Source organism: Camelus dromedarius, chromosome 13 (assembly GCF_036321535.1).
Source record: "Camelus dromedarius isolate mCamDro1 chromosome 13, mCamDro1.pat, whole genome shotgun sequence".
NCBI lineage: Eukaryota > Metazoa > Chordata > Mammalia > Artiodactyla > Camelidae > Camelus > Camelus dromedarius.
Window position 1 is genome coordinate 62,333,072 of NC_087448.1, and position 13,884 is coordinate 62,346,955.

The following is a 13,884-nucleotide window of genomic DNA, read 5'->3' on the forward strand; positions in this document are numbered from 1 at the left end:
AGTATAGTGCTGAAAGGGGGTGCATAAAGAGTAGCTGTCCAGCGGAGAAGCCAAACACGCACTGCCTCAGCCATTTGGCCAAGGTCAGCATCAAGAGCGAAGGTCACGAAGGCCACGCGCACACGTGATACGCTGTGATGAGAACGGCGCTTTACGCGTACGGTCTTCCTCCGCAGCTCCAGGACAGACAGGAAGCACGTCAGCCAAATCTCCAGTAAGGACGTTCTCCGAGATGCCTGACCAATGCTCCTCAAAACTGCCAAACTCATCAAAACCAGGAAAAGTCTGAGAACCCGTCACAGCTAAAGGGGAGCCTGAGGAGACATGACGACCAAATATAATGTGGGATCCTGGAGGATATTAGGGAAATAATAAGAGTAATAATGGCAATAACAATAATAATAATAAGGAACTGAACAAAGCGTAGACTTCATACTTAATCATAGAGTACAAATCCTGGTTCACCGGCTGCGCCAAATGTGCCACACTGAAGTAAGAGGTTAGCGGTAGGGGACACTCGATGGGAGCAAAGTGAGGACTCTTATTTTGGCAACTTTTCTGTAAATCTAAAACTATTCCAAAATTTAAGCTTTGAAAAACTTCTGTCGAGTTGACCATCTGTGGGGCGAGGTGACAATCAGAGAAAGAGCCTGCTGGGTGGGTGGCCAGAAGTGGGGTGAAGGGTCATCCACGGGCAGCTGGGAGATGATTAGCTTGTTCGGGGAATGATGATGAGATGGCCCAGGTGGCAGAGGAAGGGCGGGGTGGCTCTCTGAAGACCACACCACATCCCCACAAAAGAAAGAGACAGCCCGGGGTCAGGCACAATTGGCCTTGACCCCAGGATGCAACCATAGGAGTCATGTCACACGGGGACTTGACTCCAGCTCACTCCTGCTGCCCCCAGTCCCCTGTGCTTTCTGTTGAATGACAGAATCAATTATTGATAGTAGATTTGTCTACACTTTTCGTTTCCGCAAGCACACACCATTTGTTAGTACCTGAGAACGCTGTAAAAGCTGTAGGATCGCTCCAAGACTACATATGGGAATAAAGGTTAAAAAAAAAAACATTCAAAAGTGCAGTTGAAAAGGCAGTAATGACTAAAAACATCAAGTCACTTTCTGCTTGTATCCTACTGTGTCCAGCTTGTTCAAATAACTCCTTATAATTTGTTGCACTGTGTTCTGTTGAAGATGAGAGGTCAGAAAAATTACAGAGGCAGCAGTGGATTAGAGTGATGAATATGAGTTTCTACATGAAAAGGCCACTCAAGGGGGCTGCATTAAAGCGAAAAGGAAGAATTTCCAGGCTGCAAGCATACATGCACATACTCCGCAACAGGACACAGGGACTAAGGGAGCGGCATGCTCAGGGCTGGATGCTCAGGGGCACAGCAGGGTTTATCCACGGTGTACACAGAGGGGCCTTCAGTACAGCTGGAGGCTGAAAAGATGTGTTACCCATTTCTTGCTAAGAAGGGACTTGTGGTAAAGAGTCTATGGTAACTAGTCCAAGAGAAAGTCGACATGGACTTCTTATGGAGAGGAAGACGAGGGGATGGATGAAGTCGACATTTCTTGAGAAAAATGAATTCATCCTGGAACTCTCGGGAGGTGAGATGTAAAGGAGAAACAAAAATCAAGGCTGCCTCTCAGTTTCAAGACTGATGTGGTTGATTAATGATATCAGAAACCAAATGCAAGGAGATCAATCCAGAGAGCAGGTCGAGTGTGGCCCATGCATGGTTCAGGGTAGTCAGTTCAGTTTGAGACTTTTATGGGACATCCAGGAAAACAGTAACATCATTCAGCGTGTGAGTTAATTTATTAGTAAACTCCTATGCTTCCTTGCAAGCCTAGATAAAATGCGCCTTCCTCTTAAGCCTGCTCTGATACCTCTTTGTTCTCGTTCTTCTCTGGTCCCTCATCTCCCTCCAAAGCAGAGTTGTTCACTCCTTTCTGTGTTTCATGAACACTGAACAAACCTCTAATATAGGTCTTAAGTCAGTGTTTTGTCAGTGGTTCCATGTCAACTGCCCTTGCTAAATAGCACGTTCCTTGCACTAAGGAGCTAATTTTGAGTTGTTCACTGAACCTGACACACACAAGGTGCTCAATAAATGCTGTTGAATAAATGAGTGAGTAAGCTTGGCTTCCTCTGAGACAGGAAGGTTCTCTGCAGTGTGAGAACATGAGGAGTGGTAGAGAAAGAGTGGCTGAAGGATAGAGAGAGAGGATGAAGGATGAAGCGAGAGGATGAAGGATGAAGGGTGAAGAGAGGAGTTGAAGGGTGATCCTGGCAGTTCCTGGGTGTGTTGTCAGCATCGCCCCGGAGCAGGTGGGACATTCATGCTCTAGGGCACTCTCGGTCCCTTAGTCTGTGCCAGTGCTGCTTCCTGGTTACTCTGGAAGACAGGGGTGGCTTTGGCCAGTGTGACAGTGTGTGGAAGGCTGGACACGTGGTGTTTTTTCTGGGACCTTCAGTGAGACCTGGAGTATAATGTAGTATTTGAGCCACCCTGTCTTCCTGAGTCTAGGACGGGTCAGCTTTTTCCAGTGTGATCTTTTGTATGTCAAGCAGATCCCTGCTGGGTGGCTGGGGGCTGAGGTCAGCCCAGCATGATGTGCAGAACCAGGCCCAGGGCACGCCCACGGGATGATGGCAATTCACCTGTGACCAATTTTCTTTTCTCTCAAAATTCCTCTGAGGAAGAAACAAAATGATTTCATTGGCTAAGAATTGCTAGTTCTAAGGGAGTTATCGATGAATAAAAGGAATAGGAGCTGTGCTGACAGGAAGTAGAGGCACATGGACAGTCTTAAGCTTTTGGACATAGCAAGCTTTTAAGAATGCAAACTATTTATTAACAGATTTACACTTACGTGCCTGTGGTCTAAGTTAGACCATGTGCAGAAATAAAGAACATGGCCAAAGGCACTACCTGCCTTCAGTAGAAGTCTCTCCAGATTGGCCAGATTTTTTAAATTAAAAATATCTAACAAAGCAAATTTATCTTGTAGTTCACAGGTAATTGATTTCCTGTAGCTCCCATAGATCGACAGGTTAAAGAAGTTCAAGACTTAATGGTGTGGTCAACGCACATTGCTTTGAATGGAGCATTTGGTGCTCTGTTTAGAATTTGTATTATTAGTTATTCACTCCTCCGTCCAAAAAATACTGCTGGGCAAATGGACCAGAAAGTATGTGTATTTCTTTTCTATCCAATGTGAAGTGTAACTTGAATCAGTTCATTATCTATCGAAACTGTGATAAAGCAACAGAAGAAAAGTAATTGTGTCCTTGGCATTGCTTGAAAATGCGGAGAGGGAGTAAGGTGGTGCACAATGTGGAATAAAGGCTGATCTTTATCCTGATAAACCAGCCCAGAGGCTTGGAGCTCTCCACTGGGGGCTCCTGATGCCTTAAAGAAGATTCAGTTCCGCCTGTAAAGAGCTTGCCTGTGAAAGGACCCTGGGAAAGATGGCATACAAAATAAATAAAAGGTATGTGTAGACTCAGGATACTAACACCCTGAAGAAGAAATAACCTCATGCAAAAAAAAAATTAAAATCAATAATTCCATGAATTACTTGCCCCCTAGAACCTTTCTTCTCTTTGTTGCTAACAACTTCAGCTTCTCTTGGATGATCACCTCAGTGGGATTTCCCCCATCACTGTCAGGGACCCCTAGCTAAGCCCAGCCTGACTAAAAATTGCCAAGTAGGTACAGAATCCAGTAAGGGTGGAGGCACCAGTTGCCCTTTCTCCATCTTTACCACCAGCAACCCAGCTAGAGAACCAATATTTTTGAGATCCTGCTACATACCAGGCACTGTAAAAGGCATTTTCCCTCAAATTCCTTCCTCTCCAATTTAAACCTGTTTGTAGAGGAGGATCTAATATATCTAGTTATTAATTAATTAATTACTAATTAATAGGAGGAAATAAATGAGAAGTCACGTATTAGGATGGCCATTATATTTCAATTTTAATATGACTTGACCTTGAGCACCAGGGTGGAAAAAACTAGAGTGGGGGAAATGACAAGATTATCAAGGGTCATTTTGATCGTGACAAAAGGGGCGTGACTTTTAAAATGTTGAGACCAATGACCTGAAGTGCAGGAATGTCATCATGGACCTCAGCTCGCAGGGGAGAGACTGCACCACACACGGCTGTGTCCACCAGAAGCTCGTGAGCACTCCTGCTCCTGGCCTCAGATCTTTGGTGCCAACCGAGCGGTGGGCTCTACCTCATCCCCGCTGTCACTTGTGGGCTGTTCACATTTGAAAGTCCCCTGGCTCTCCTTGAAACGTGAAGGTTCTACTGAGGTTTAATTCTAGATCTCTCATTCCCAGAAATAACTTCTATGGGCATCTAGAAAAAGAATCGAATCTTCTGAGGGCTCCCGACTTGCCAGATCAATATTTTCATTTGGTTGCAAGTCAGTTTGTATTGTGCACACAGATATAAAAATATTATTGCCCACGATATCAACTGTTTCTCTCATCCTTAAACAGTTCAGCTAGGAAGCTTCTGTAATATTTAATAGAACCTTACTTGAATGCAGCCCAATTTTCTCTTGAAATAAAATTCCATTTTAAGCACTAGAATTTGTATGCCAAATGTGGCCCTTTAAAAATAATGGAAGATATAAATTTTTACCACTGAGTTATAGGCTTTGGAAAAGAATAGGTTAGTCATGAAAAATGTCATACAAACTGAATAACTAATGTCAATAACAAACGTCATCTCAAGAATGCATCTTATGCACAGCAGGACTGGCATTTGGGTCGCATCACAGCTCAGCTCTGAATGAGGTGGAAGCTTGCTCACCCAGCACCTCGACACTATTATCTTGCTTAGTAAATTTAATGTTGCGTAATTTATTTTTTATCACCTCATTTGAAAGTCCCTCTCTTTCTTCAACCCAAGGTATCTTCAGGGGCTTAGACTGCCTTTTGCACTCACATGTCCATTTTTATAAAAGGATCAGAACCCTTGTTAAAGAAGATAAGCAGCAAACAGTGTGATTTATTGGAGCCAAGAAAGACGATGCCACGTTGGGTTCCAAAATGACCAAGGCGAGGATGGACTGAGAGCTAGAGAAGAGCAAAAGCTGGTAAGCAGTGAACACTGCCTCCAAGGAGGAGCCCGCCGCCAAGTTGTGAAAAGAAGATGCATTCCCGTCAGCACCAGCACTTTTTCCTTTCGTGAACGATGAGAGTCTTTTATAACTGATTTGCTCAGATACCCTTTCTTCATTTAGAATATGCATTTATAGATACTTTTTCAGTTAACACAAATCCTATGGTCCTTCCTCGCCCCTGCCTTTCTAACCCTGGCCCATTCTACTGCCGCGACTGTCAGGTGAACCTGACCTTGTAAATCAGCAATGAATTGTACTACTTATAGAAGAACAGACTCACAGGAGCACATTCCACAAACTCACAAATCCAGAAACCCAGTATCAGGCTTTAGGAAAACAAAAATGGCAATAATAAGAAAATCCGGGTAAGTTTAATGTCTAACTGATACAGACAAGAGTTATGTAAACACCGGGTCCTTGGTGAGCTGTCTTAGGCATCTGTAAGACATGGTCTTATCATCTGAGAAATTAAATCTGATAGGGATTTATGGGATTTATGAAGAGCTTGGTAGGTGCTCCAATTTGGGAAGTGACATGAGATGACAATGACAATTTCCTGAAGAGCCAGGAGCAGGTGAGCATCCTCACCGATGAACCAGATGTGAAGGCGAATGAGCCCGATTCCCCTCCTTACAAGTATGCTCACCCCTGTCTCCACGTCGTGCACCTTGCAGAGCTAGAAACAACTCGGTCTGCACCTGCGTGTCCTGTCTGCCCATGACAACAGGGTCCTTGGAAGCAGTGAGGAATCTTCCAAGATCATATTCAGGGTAGGTGCTGGTATCTCGGGAGACAGCAGCGAGCATTGGTCATGAACGTGGACTCTGGGGCCGGGTGACCTGGGTTTGCATGCGGGCTTCCTGGCTTACTGGCTGTGCGACTCTGGGAGAGTTACTCTGTGTTTCTGTACCTCATTTTCCTCAACCAAAAAAAGGACTAATAATAGTACAGAGCTATTCTAAAGACAGCGTGAATTCACGTAGGAAGTGCTCAGAACAGTGCCTGCCAAACAGGAAGCACTCAATAAAACCAGCTCTGGTTATTTTTATTTTTTCCTGAAGGATGACAGAAAGATAAAAACGTCGAGCTCCTGGTGGGAAATTTTCTATCATCTGCTATTTCTGGAAACATGAAGGTTGCAAGTGGCCCCCGGGTCCCAAAGTCTTTAGAATCTGGAGCAAGGAAGTTAGGCATCTTGACGATATAATGCTGCTGGTAGAAGCAAGGTGCCCTTAATGTTTTAATACCCTCACCCTCTCCATGCTTTGATGGTCTTTATTTTCACTGGATTTAAATTCCTCATGGCATCTTTCCTGCTCGGGGCTGAACTGTGTTCTGACACGGCTCTTGTTGGCCCTGCCTTCCCCAGGCGGCTGCGTACTAACCGCAGGCGCAGCCCCTGGCACCCCTTCCACTGCTTCCTTCCAGCCTAAGCTCCGGCTCCTTTCTCCAGCCTCCGTGTCTTTCTAGCAGGTGGGCGTTCTCCCCTGCTGCTCCAGAACTCCAGAGTGAGCTTCTGCTCTGACAGCCGGTCTCATCATTCTTTCCAAATCCTTCATTTAAAAACTCACGTCATCCAAGAGACCCTTCAAGAATGAAAACGGTACCCTTCCAGAGAGCAAGGGGTAAGCCGGGGAAGACTATCACATGCCCCCTCCCTCCCCCTCCCGTGCTTCTCTCTGCTCTGTTCCCACGTCCTGTTCCCCCCTGTCTCTTGGTCTTTTCCCATTTCCCTTCTAACCTTTCCGTTTCTCTTGTTTCTTTATCTGTCATCATATAGATTCTTATTTTCAACTGCATTATGCTTACCCACATTTTCCATATGATGACATTGACTTTAGGGGGTGCATTTTCTTGTTAAGTAAACTAAAAACACCAGACCAGCTGTATTGCTTTCTTCAATGTGTTTCCTGGTGCACATGGTTACTCTGCATCTCCTCCTGTTTCGGTGAATCAGCCATGTGTTGAATGCCTTGCTTGTTGCCCTGTTGCTTCTAAGTTCATCTTGATTAGCTTAACTGAGAGGAAAGGTACAGAGCAATAAATGGCATCAGTGAGCGAGGGAGATGGTCAATTATAGCTTTTTTTTGTTGTGGTTTCTTGCAAACTAGAAAGTCAACTTTAACATTGTGTGGATTACGTTTTATGACCAGATTTACATGGAAACGTAAATCTCAAACCAGCTTAATTTCCATAAAGGTGAGCTCTGTCTTAGGACACGCTTTCTCTCCTTAACAGGCCATGGCTCCCCTGCTCCGGGACTGCAGCCTCTATAGGAGGAGTTCCTTTTAGGACCTGGTCGGACCTGCCAACAGTCAGCAGTGGAAACTGACCTTTATCATCACTCTCCAGCTGCATGAAATGGTGTTAAATCTGCAGAGCAGTGCTCTCGTGGAAACTAAATGACAAGGCAATTACAGAGGCTGAAAGAAAATGGCGTATACTATGATACACTGAACAACCATTTCACAGGAATATTTTTTTTCTTGGCAAATACTGTTTTCCAGAGCCTCACCAGTTTCCTGGGGCAGTGTTGTTTCCTGGTTTGAGCTTTTGGGGACTGTGACGTTATTGCATGATGTCGTATAAGGTGTCTGGGGCTTTTTCTGCTGTATTTTTTCTTTAAACCATCATTCATAGTTTGGTGTTTAGCTGACTCTTCATTTTGACAAATATGTTTAATTTTGCATAAAGGGAAATGTACCAGACGTTCCCGTGCTGTGCCTGGGCTCTGGATTCCTGTTAGGATGGAGGTGTAGAGCCTTGGTTTTTGAGGCCTATTTCCTCACCTCTGAGCATCTGCGAAGCCCACCCTCCCCATGAGTAGAGGGAGACCCACTGCCAGGGGAAAGAGGGGCGCAGCTAGCCCCTGGAGGCCTGGACGAACCCAGATGCAGGAATGTCTTCCCAAGAGGTTCCAGGCGTCTCCAGGCCTCTCTGGTCAACTGTGGTCCAGTAGTTTCTCCCCTTCTGACTCAACTTTTCCTCCAAATTACCTTGTTGATTCTGTCCTCTGAAAAAAGACAAACCCAACAATTTTAAGAAATAGACACATCAGAGAGGGGCAGAAACCACAGACTGGGTGGATTCGGAGTGCAAAAGTCCAAGGGCGTGTGAATGAGGGCAGCAGGTCACAGAGACGCTGCGATCCGAGCACATTTCTTTCTTGAGTGCAGTCTGCATCAATATTGCATGGGCTATTTTCTCCTCTGTCTGTTCTGCTTACTTTCAGAAGTACCTTGTGGCGACCCGGTACCCTAGTTACCATGTTCTGAAGCTACTCTCCGGAGACCGAGGCTGTCTGTTTTCAGCACTAGCTCAGTTACGTAGTGTGTGTTGAACTCTCGGAAGTCAGAACACGCCTCCAGAAATGATCCCAGGGCTCTCAGGGTCTGTGGTTTGAAACACCCGGGAAATACCTCCGCTAAGCTGTTATGCTCACACTGAGATGGAGGAGAGCCCACCGTGCTCTGTGATTAGATATATTCCCTTATTTCAGTGACGAGGGAGGGAAGGAGAGAGAAAGAGAGAGAGAACGTAGGGAAATAGAGGTGGGCTTTCTTTTTTGCCATCTTTTCACTCCCTGCCCAGTCGGTGGCAGCTGTGGAAGAGTGAGTGGCAGCTCCCTAAAGCCAGCCTAGAAGTTTCTAAAATTTTTTTTGCCTAAAATTCTGCTTTTAAAGGAGGGTAGGGATGGAAACTATATTGGAAGACTTTTTGAGTAACATATGTGTATCCGTTTGTTCAAGTCCTCTCTGAGGGGCTTCTGATACTGAGAACATTTAATAGATCCTAGAAAAATATATTTTAACAGATGAAGAGTCTAATGGTCTGTTGGTTCTGGCAATGAAACCACGAGGTAAGAGATGGAGCCAGCCGGGGTCGTTTTGGCGCGGCCTCCCCTTCCTGGTGATTAGCTGGTCCCTCTGCTGTTCTTGTAAAAGCAGTGGTGTTGAATGCACATGAAAAATAACATAATGAGGTGTAATTCAAGCTGTTCAGTATGGAATGCATGTCTTGTGGTTGCCTGGCTGGTTCAAGGATGCACTTTATTGGTTGTGTAGATACATTCGTGCCACTCAGGGAACTCATCTACCGCAGTCTCCCTCTGCGTTAAGACATTTTAAAACTTATCTGGTTTTTAGATTATGTAAACAACCTAAAAGAATAAAATAAACAAACAAACAAAGAAACAGTACCAAACACATATACTCAACTACAGAGCAGTTCCTGAATGTTTTTATTTTAACATATTTTTTATGATTATATGAGAAACCGGTCTCATTTCTTTGAAATTGTCTGTACATCTGCCCTCACAAGCTCTCTCCTATATTACAGAAGCTTAAAGTCTGGAAACTACATTTTCAGACACATTGGAATGCTGTGTGCACGGCCCAGGCACATATTCCTTTGTGGAAAGGCAGCGGTTTGATGTCAGGACTGCTCTGAATTATGGGGCTTGAAAGGCGTCTAATGATGGCAGCACCAGGCCCTGTTGTAAGTGTTTCACGTGCACTAACTCATTTATTCCCCACAACAGTCCTCTTCTAACAGATAAGCAAACGATGGCACAAAGAGATTAATTTGCTCAAGGTGCCGTGTGGAAGATAATAGATGACTTTTGTCTTACGGTGTCAGAGCCAGAAAATGCCTCTAAGATGCCACAGTTTCCTCGCTGAAGATAGCTATAAGACTGTTCTGAAGGACATAAGAAAAAGACCCCAAGAAATATTGAGAATAACATGTTTCTCTATGAAAAGTCCTCTGATTGTAAATGTTATTTCTCCCCAAATAAATCTATAAATTCAATTTAATGCCAATAAAACCCCTTCAGTGTTTTAAATGATGTTTGACAAGACAATTATTGTACTGAATTGGATTTATCTGGAAGGTAATTTTCATCTGGAAGATACAATTTCCAAGTTTTGCCATGAAATTTTTGAATGAAATCTGAATGGTGACTTCTTTGATCAGATATTGAGAAATATTCTATGAAATGAAAGCAATGTGGTAATAATGCAGGAGCAGACGTGATAAACGAAACAACTGTGGAAGTCCAAAAATAGACACATGTATGTGAACAATGGGACATTTAGGAGAGAAAAGTGTGGATTTTTGAAAAATGATGTTGGGGCACCGTATTATCCACTTTGAGAAAAGTGAAGTAAACACTTGCACACACAAAAATCCATATGAAATAAAGTGCTAATATTTATTACAAAAATATTAGAAGAAATAGTGGAGGATTAAAAAAATAATAATTTCGGGTGGAAGTCGAGCCTTCTTACGAATTAACACATTCTAGAATTTATAGAGGAAAAATGAGCAGATTTGAGTTGCCTACATGAAGAGAAAAACATCTGATTAAAGACAACATACACAACATGAACAATGTAGACGGACAAAAATTCAAAACAATGGATGAATGAAAAAGCACCAGACTGGCTTGAACTTGACCGCACGTCTCCCAGGACCCCTCAGGGCAGCCACACTGCCTGTATCAAATAGTTCACTCACTCTTCTCTCTTTACAAACCTCCAATAGCTACTTCTTCCTCCACATGCTCATCTGATGACCTATTTCACTGAGAACATGGAATCAGTCAGAATTGGGCTTCCCTGTCCTCCCCCCGAAACACCTGTCAGCTTACCTGCTCAGCACCTGGAGATCTGCTCTGTTGCTTCTTGTTACAAATGTGTGAATGATCTGTGCTCCTCTCTAAGGCCAGAGTCTCCGCTTGGCACTGGGTCTGACAGCTTCTTACCCATCTAGGGACTTTATTTCTACCATTGTCCTCTCTGTCTCCGACATCATTGATTTAGACTCTCTGTTGGCTCCTTGTCATCATCACAAAATCATCCTAGAAAAATATCTTACAAAAATAAAACAAACCTTCCCTTGGTCTTACATCCTCCTCTGAAGACAGAAATAAGCTACTACCGTATTTCTCTGCTCCTCTTTGAAGCCAAATTGCTCAACAGTGGACTTGGCACATCCTTTCTCCCCGCTGCTATTCTCTTGAGAGCGCAGTCCATTTAGACTTGTGTCTCCCTTCACTAAAACCTCTCTTCTCAAAGTCACCAGTGACCCTCACATTGCCAAATATGGTATTTCTTCTAAATTCTCAACTTGATCCACTTCTCCATCACTTACAGTCTGATCTTGGACTCTAACACAGCTCCTGCCCAATTCTGCTGGTCAAAGCTGCCATGAAACTCAGCCCTCTTTGAGGGCAGAACTTGGGAGTCACAGGTCTTCAAAAAGAGACTTAGTAACAGCAGCCAGTTTTTTTGTAGCATTTATGTGCACGGGCACTGTTGTAAGTGTTTCCCTTGGCTTCTGGGGCCCCGCGTTCTGATTTTTTGTCTCACCCCACTGGTCATTTCTTCTCAGGTGCGTGGTGGGTCCTCCCCGTTCTTCTCCCTCCATGGGTGCTGAGGCACCTTAGGACTTGGTCTTGGACAGCTTCACCTTCCTGCCCACGCTGGCTTCCACAGAGTACTGTGGCTCTAAATACCATCCACACACTGATGACTCACAGATCATGCCACCTCCTCCAGCCTCCTCCCTCTGAAACTCCAGGCTCCTCCACCTGGGGCCTAGGCAGCAGGCAGACACTGAACAGGCTTCTCAAACCAACCATGTACAAAAGAGAGTCCTCGCTATCCCCTCCAATCTTCTCCATCTCAGCAAAAGACTCCATCACTCAACCAGCGTTTACGCCAAACACCTTAGAATTATCTTTTCTCTCTTTTTCCTTCTCTTCCACATCTGAACCGTCAGTTGCTCTTGTCAGCTTTACATTTAAAATACATCTCTAATCCTGTGACTGCTCATTACTCCTTTTGCCAAAAACCCTGGTGCAATATCTCTTGCCTGGGCTGTCGAAATTACCTACTCTGAAATCTACCATGTGACCTTTGACCTTTCTGCTCCCACTCTTCCCAACAGCCCCTTACACACACACACACACACACACACACACACATGCTTTCCTCCACAGTAGCCCTTCTGATCCTCTTCAAAGGGAAGTCAGATTGCATCACTTCTCTATATAAAACATTGCTTCTGTTCTCCAGTCAAATAAAACATGTAGATTATAATTTACAAGGCCTTAAATTTTCTGGGCTCTGGCTGTCTCTCTAGTCTGTTTTACTAGCTCCCTCTTTCCTTGCAGTCCTCCAGCCACACTGGCCTCCTTTCAGTTTCTGGAACACAGCCATCATGCTCTGGCTTCAGGGCCTTTGCACATGCTCTTTGCTTAGATTGGAATGTTTTTCATCAGATATCAGCTCATGTCAGTCCTCAAATGAACTCCTTGACCACCCTATCTAAAACAGCACATCACATCATTTTATATCCACTACCCTACTCTGTTTTCCTTTTTAACACATATAACATTGTATCTTGGTATTTGTTTATTGTATATTTACTGTTATGATGGGTAGATTTGGGACAGAGAGAAAGACAAGGATTCTTGTTTTGGCTTCTGCATGTAAGTAGTTGATGTGTGAATTTAGTTGTTTCTTCAAAATGTCATATTTCAATAAATTGGAAAAGAAGGCATGTAAATTCCAAAGTCTTTTTGTTTTGAAATTAGCTTTTTTTTCCTCCCTTTCTCCCTCGCTCCCACACCCTCTCCACCTTCCTTCTATCCTTCTTACTGTCTTCACGCTCCCTGAATGTGCCCCACCAGTTTTCAACAGTAAACTGTACACGGATTGCCCTTCGGTCCAGTGTCACAAGCACAGCCCCACAGCAGCTTCGGGTGTGCACACAGCCAATCGACGAAGGTAACCACGAAGTGGAGAACCTTCTGTTTAAGACTGACACCCTCTCCTTTCATCCTTGGGTGTTCCACAGCCCTCCTCTGGACTTAGAAAAGTGAAGAAAGCATTAAAAGCCTCTGAGTTGTCAATGCCTCCTGCAAACAACTTTCCCTCTTCATATAAAAGAGGAACCTTTTTTCCTTGTATTTATTATGGTCCTTTCCAAACAAAAATAATTTCTGCATTATTTTAGGTCTAAAAAACAAAGATTACCCTAGAGATAATGAGGAGTGAAACCTCTGTGATGAGGAGGAGCCGGCGACCTCCTTCAGCCTGAAGAGCAGAGCGGGTGCCAGCAAACCCGGCGCGAGTCCAGCGGCCGAGGGCGTGAGACGGGCCGGCCTTTCGGCGTCCGGCTCATTCAGCCAAAGTCACAGCAGTCGCATCACCCACTGGTCTTTACACACGTTCACGGCCTGAGGGAACTGTCACGTACGGATAAAGAGAAAAGACGCAGCTTTGCCGTTTGCATCAGGACGTTGCGTGTTGCTCTCAATTAAGAGACCCATGGATGCCTTTCAAAGGCTGCTCCTCCAGTGTATCTGGAAGGGTTCTTGGCAGATCAGTGTCAACTGATGCAGGCTGGTGGCCCCGCCAGCCTCTGCCACGTCACCCTGTGCTGAAGGACGTTTTCAAACGCTGGCAGGGTAGGGGTACCTAACCTGGAAGATCTGGACTAGAAGTTTTCCCTCAGGATGACTAAACAAAGAGGCTAGGGAGGCTGAACTAGTTTTGTCGTGAACGGCTGTAACGCCTCTGTCACTCCTTGCTAAAATATCCCCGTCATGGAGAGAGATGTGTGGCTTGCTCCCATCAATAGTTGGCTTAACTGTTTCAGTTTTTCTTCTCCTCCAACTAGATTTTACACTTTGTAAGCGGCGAGGATAGCGGCTTGTATTTCTT

The 13,884-nt window shown here is 44.6% G+C and overlaps 1 long non-coding RNA gene across 3 annotated transcripts in view; it reads right to left on the minus strand.

The window, feature by feature from the left end:
- Positions 1-296: 296 nt before the first annotated feature.
- Positions 297-13,884, minus strand: part of LOC116157178 (uncharacterized) — a 302,223-nt gene continuing 288,635 nt past the window's right edge. For all 3 annotated transcript variants that reach the window (XR_010383639.1, XR_010383641.1, XR_010383640.1), the window contains exon 4: positions 297-314. This is a non-coding gene — a long non-coding RNA (uncharacterized LOC116157178). The remainder of the gene's footprint in view (positions 315-13,884) is intronic.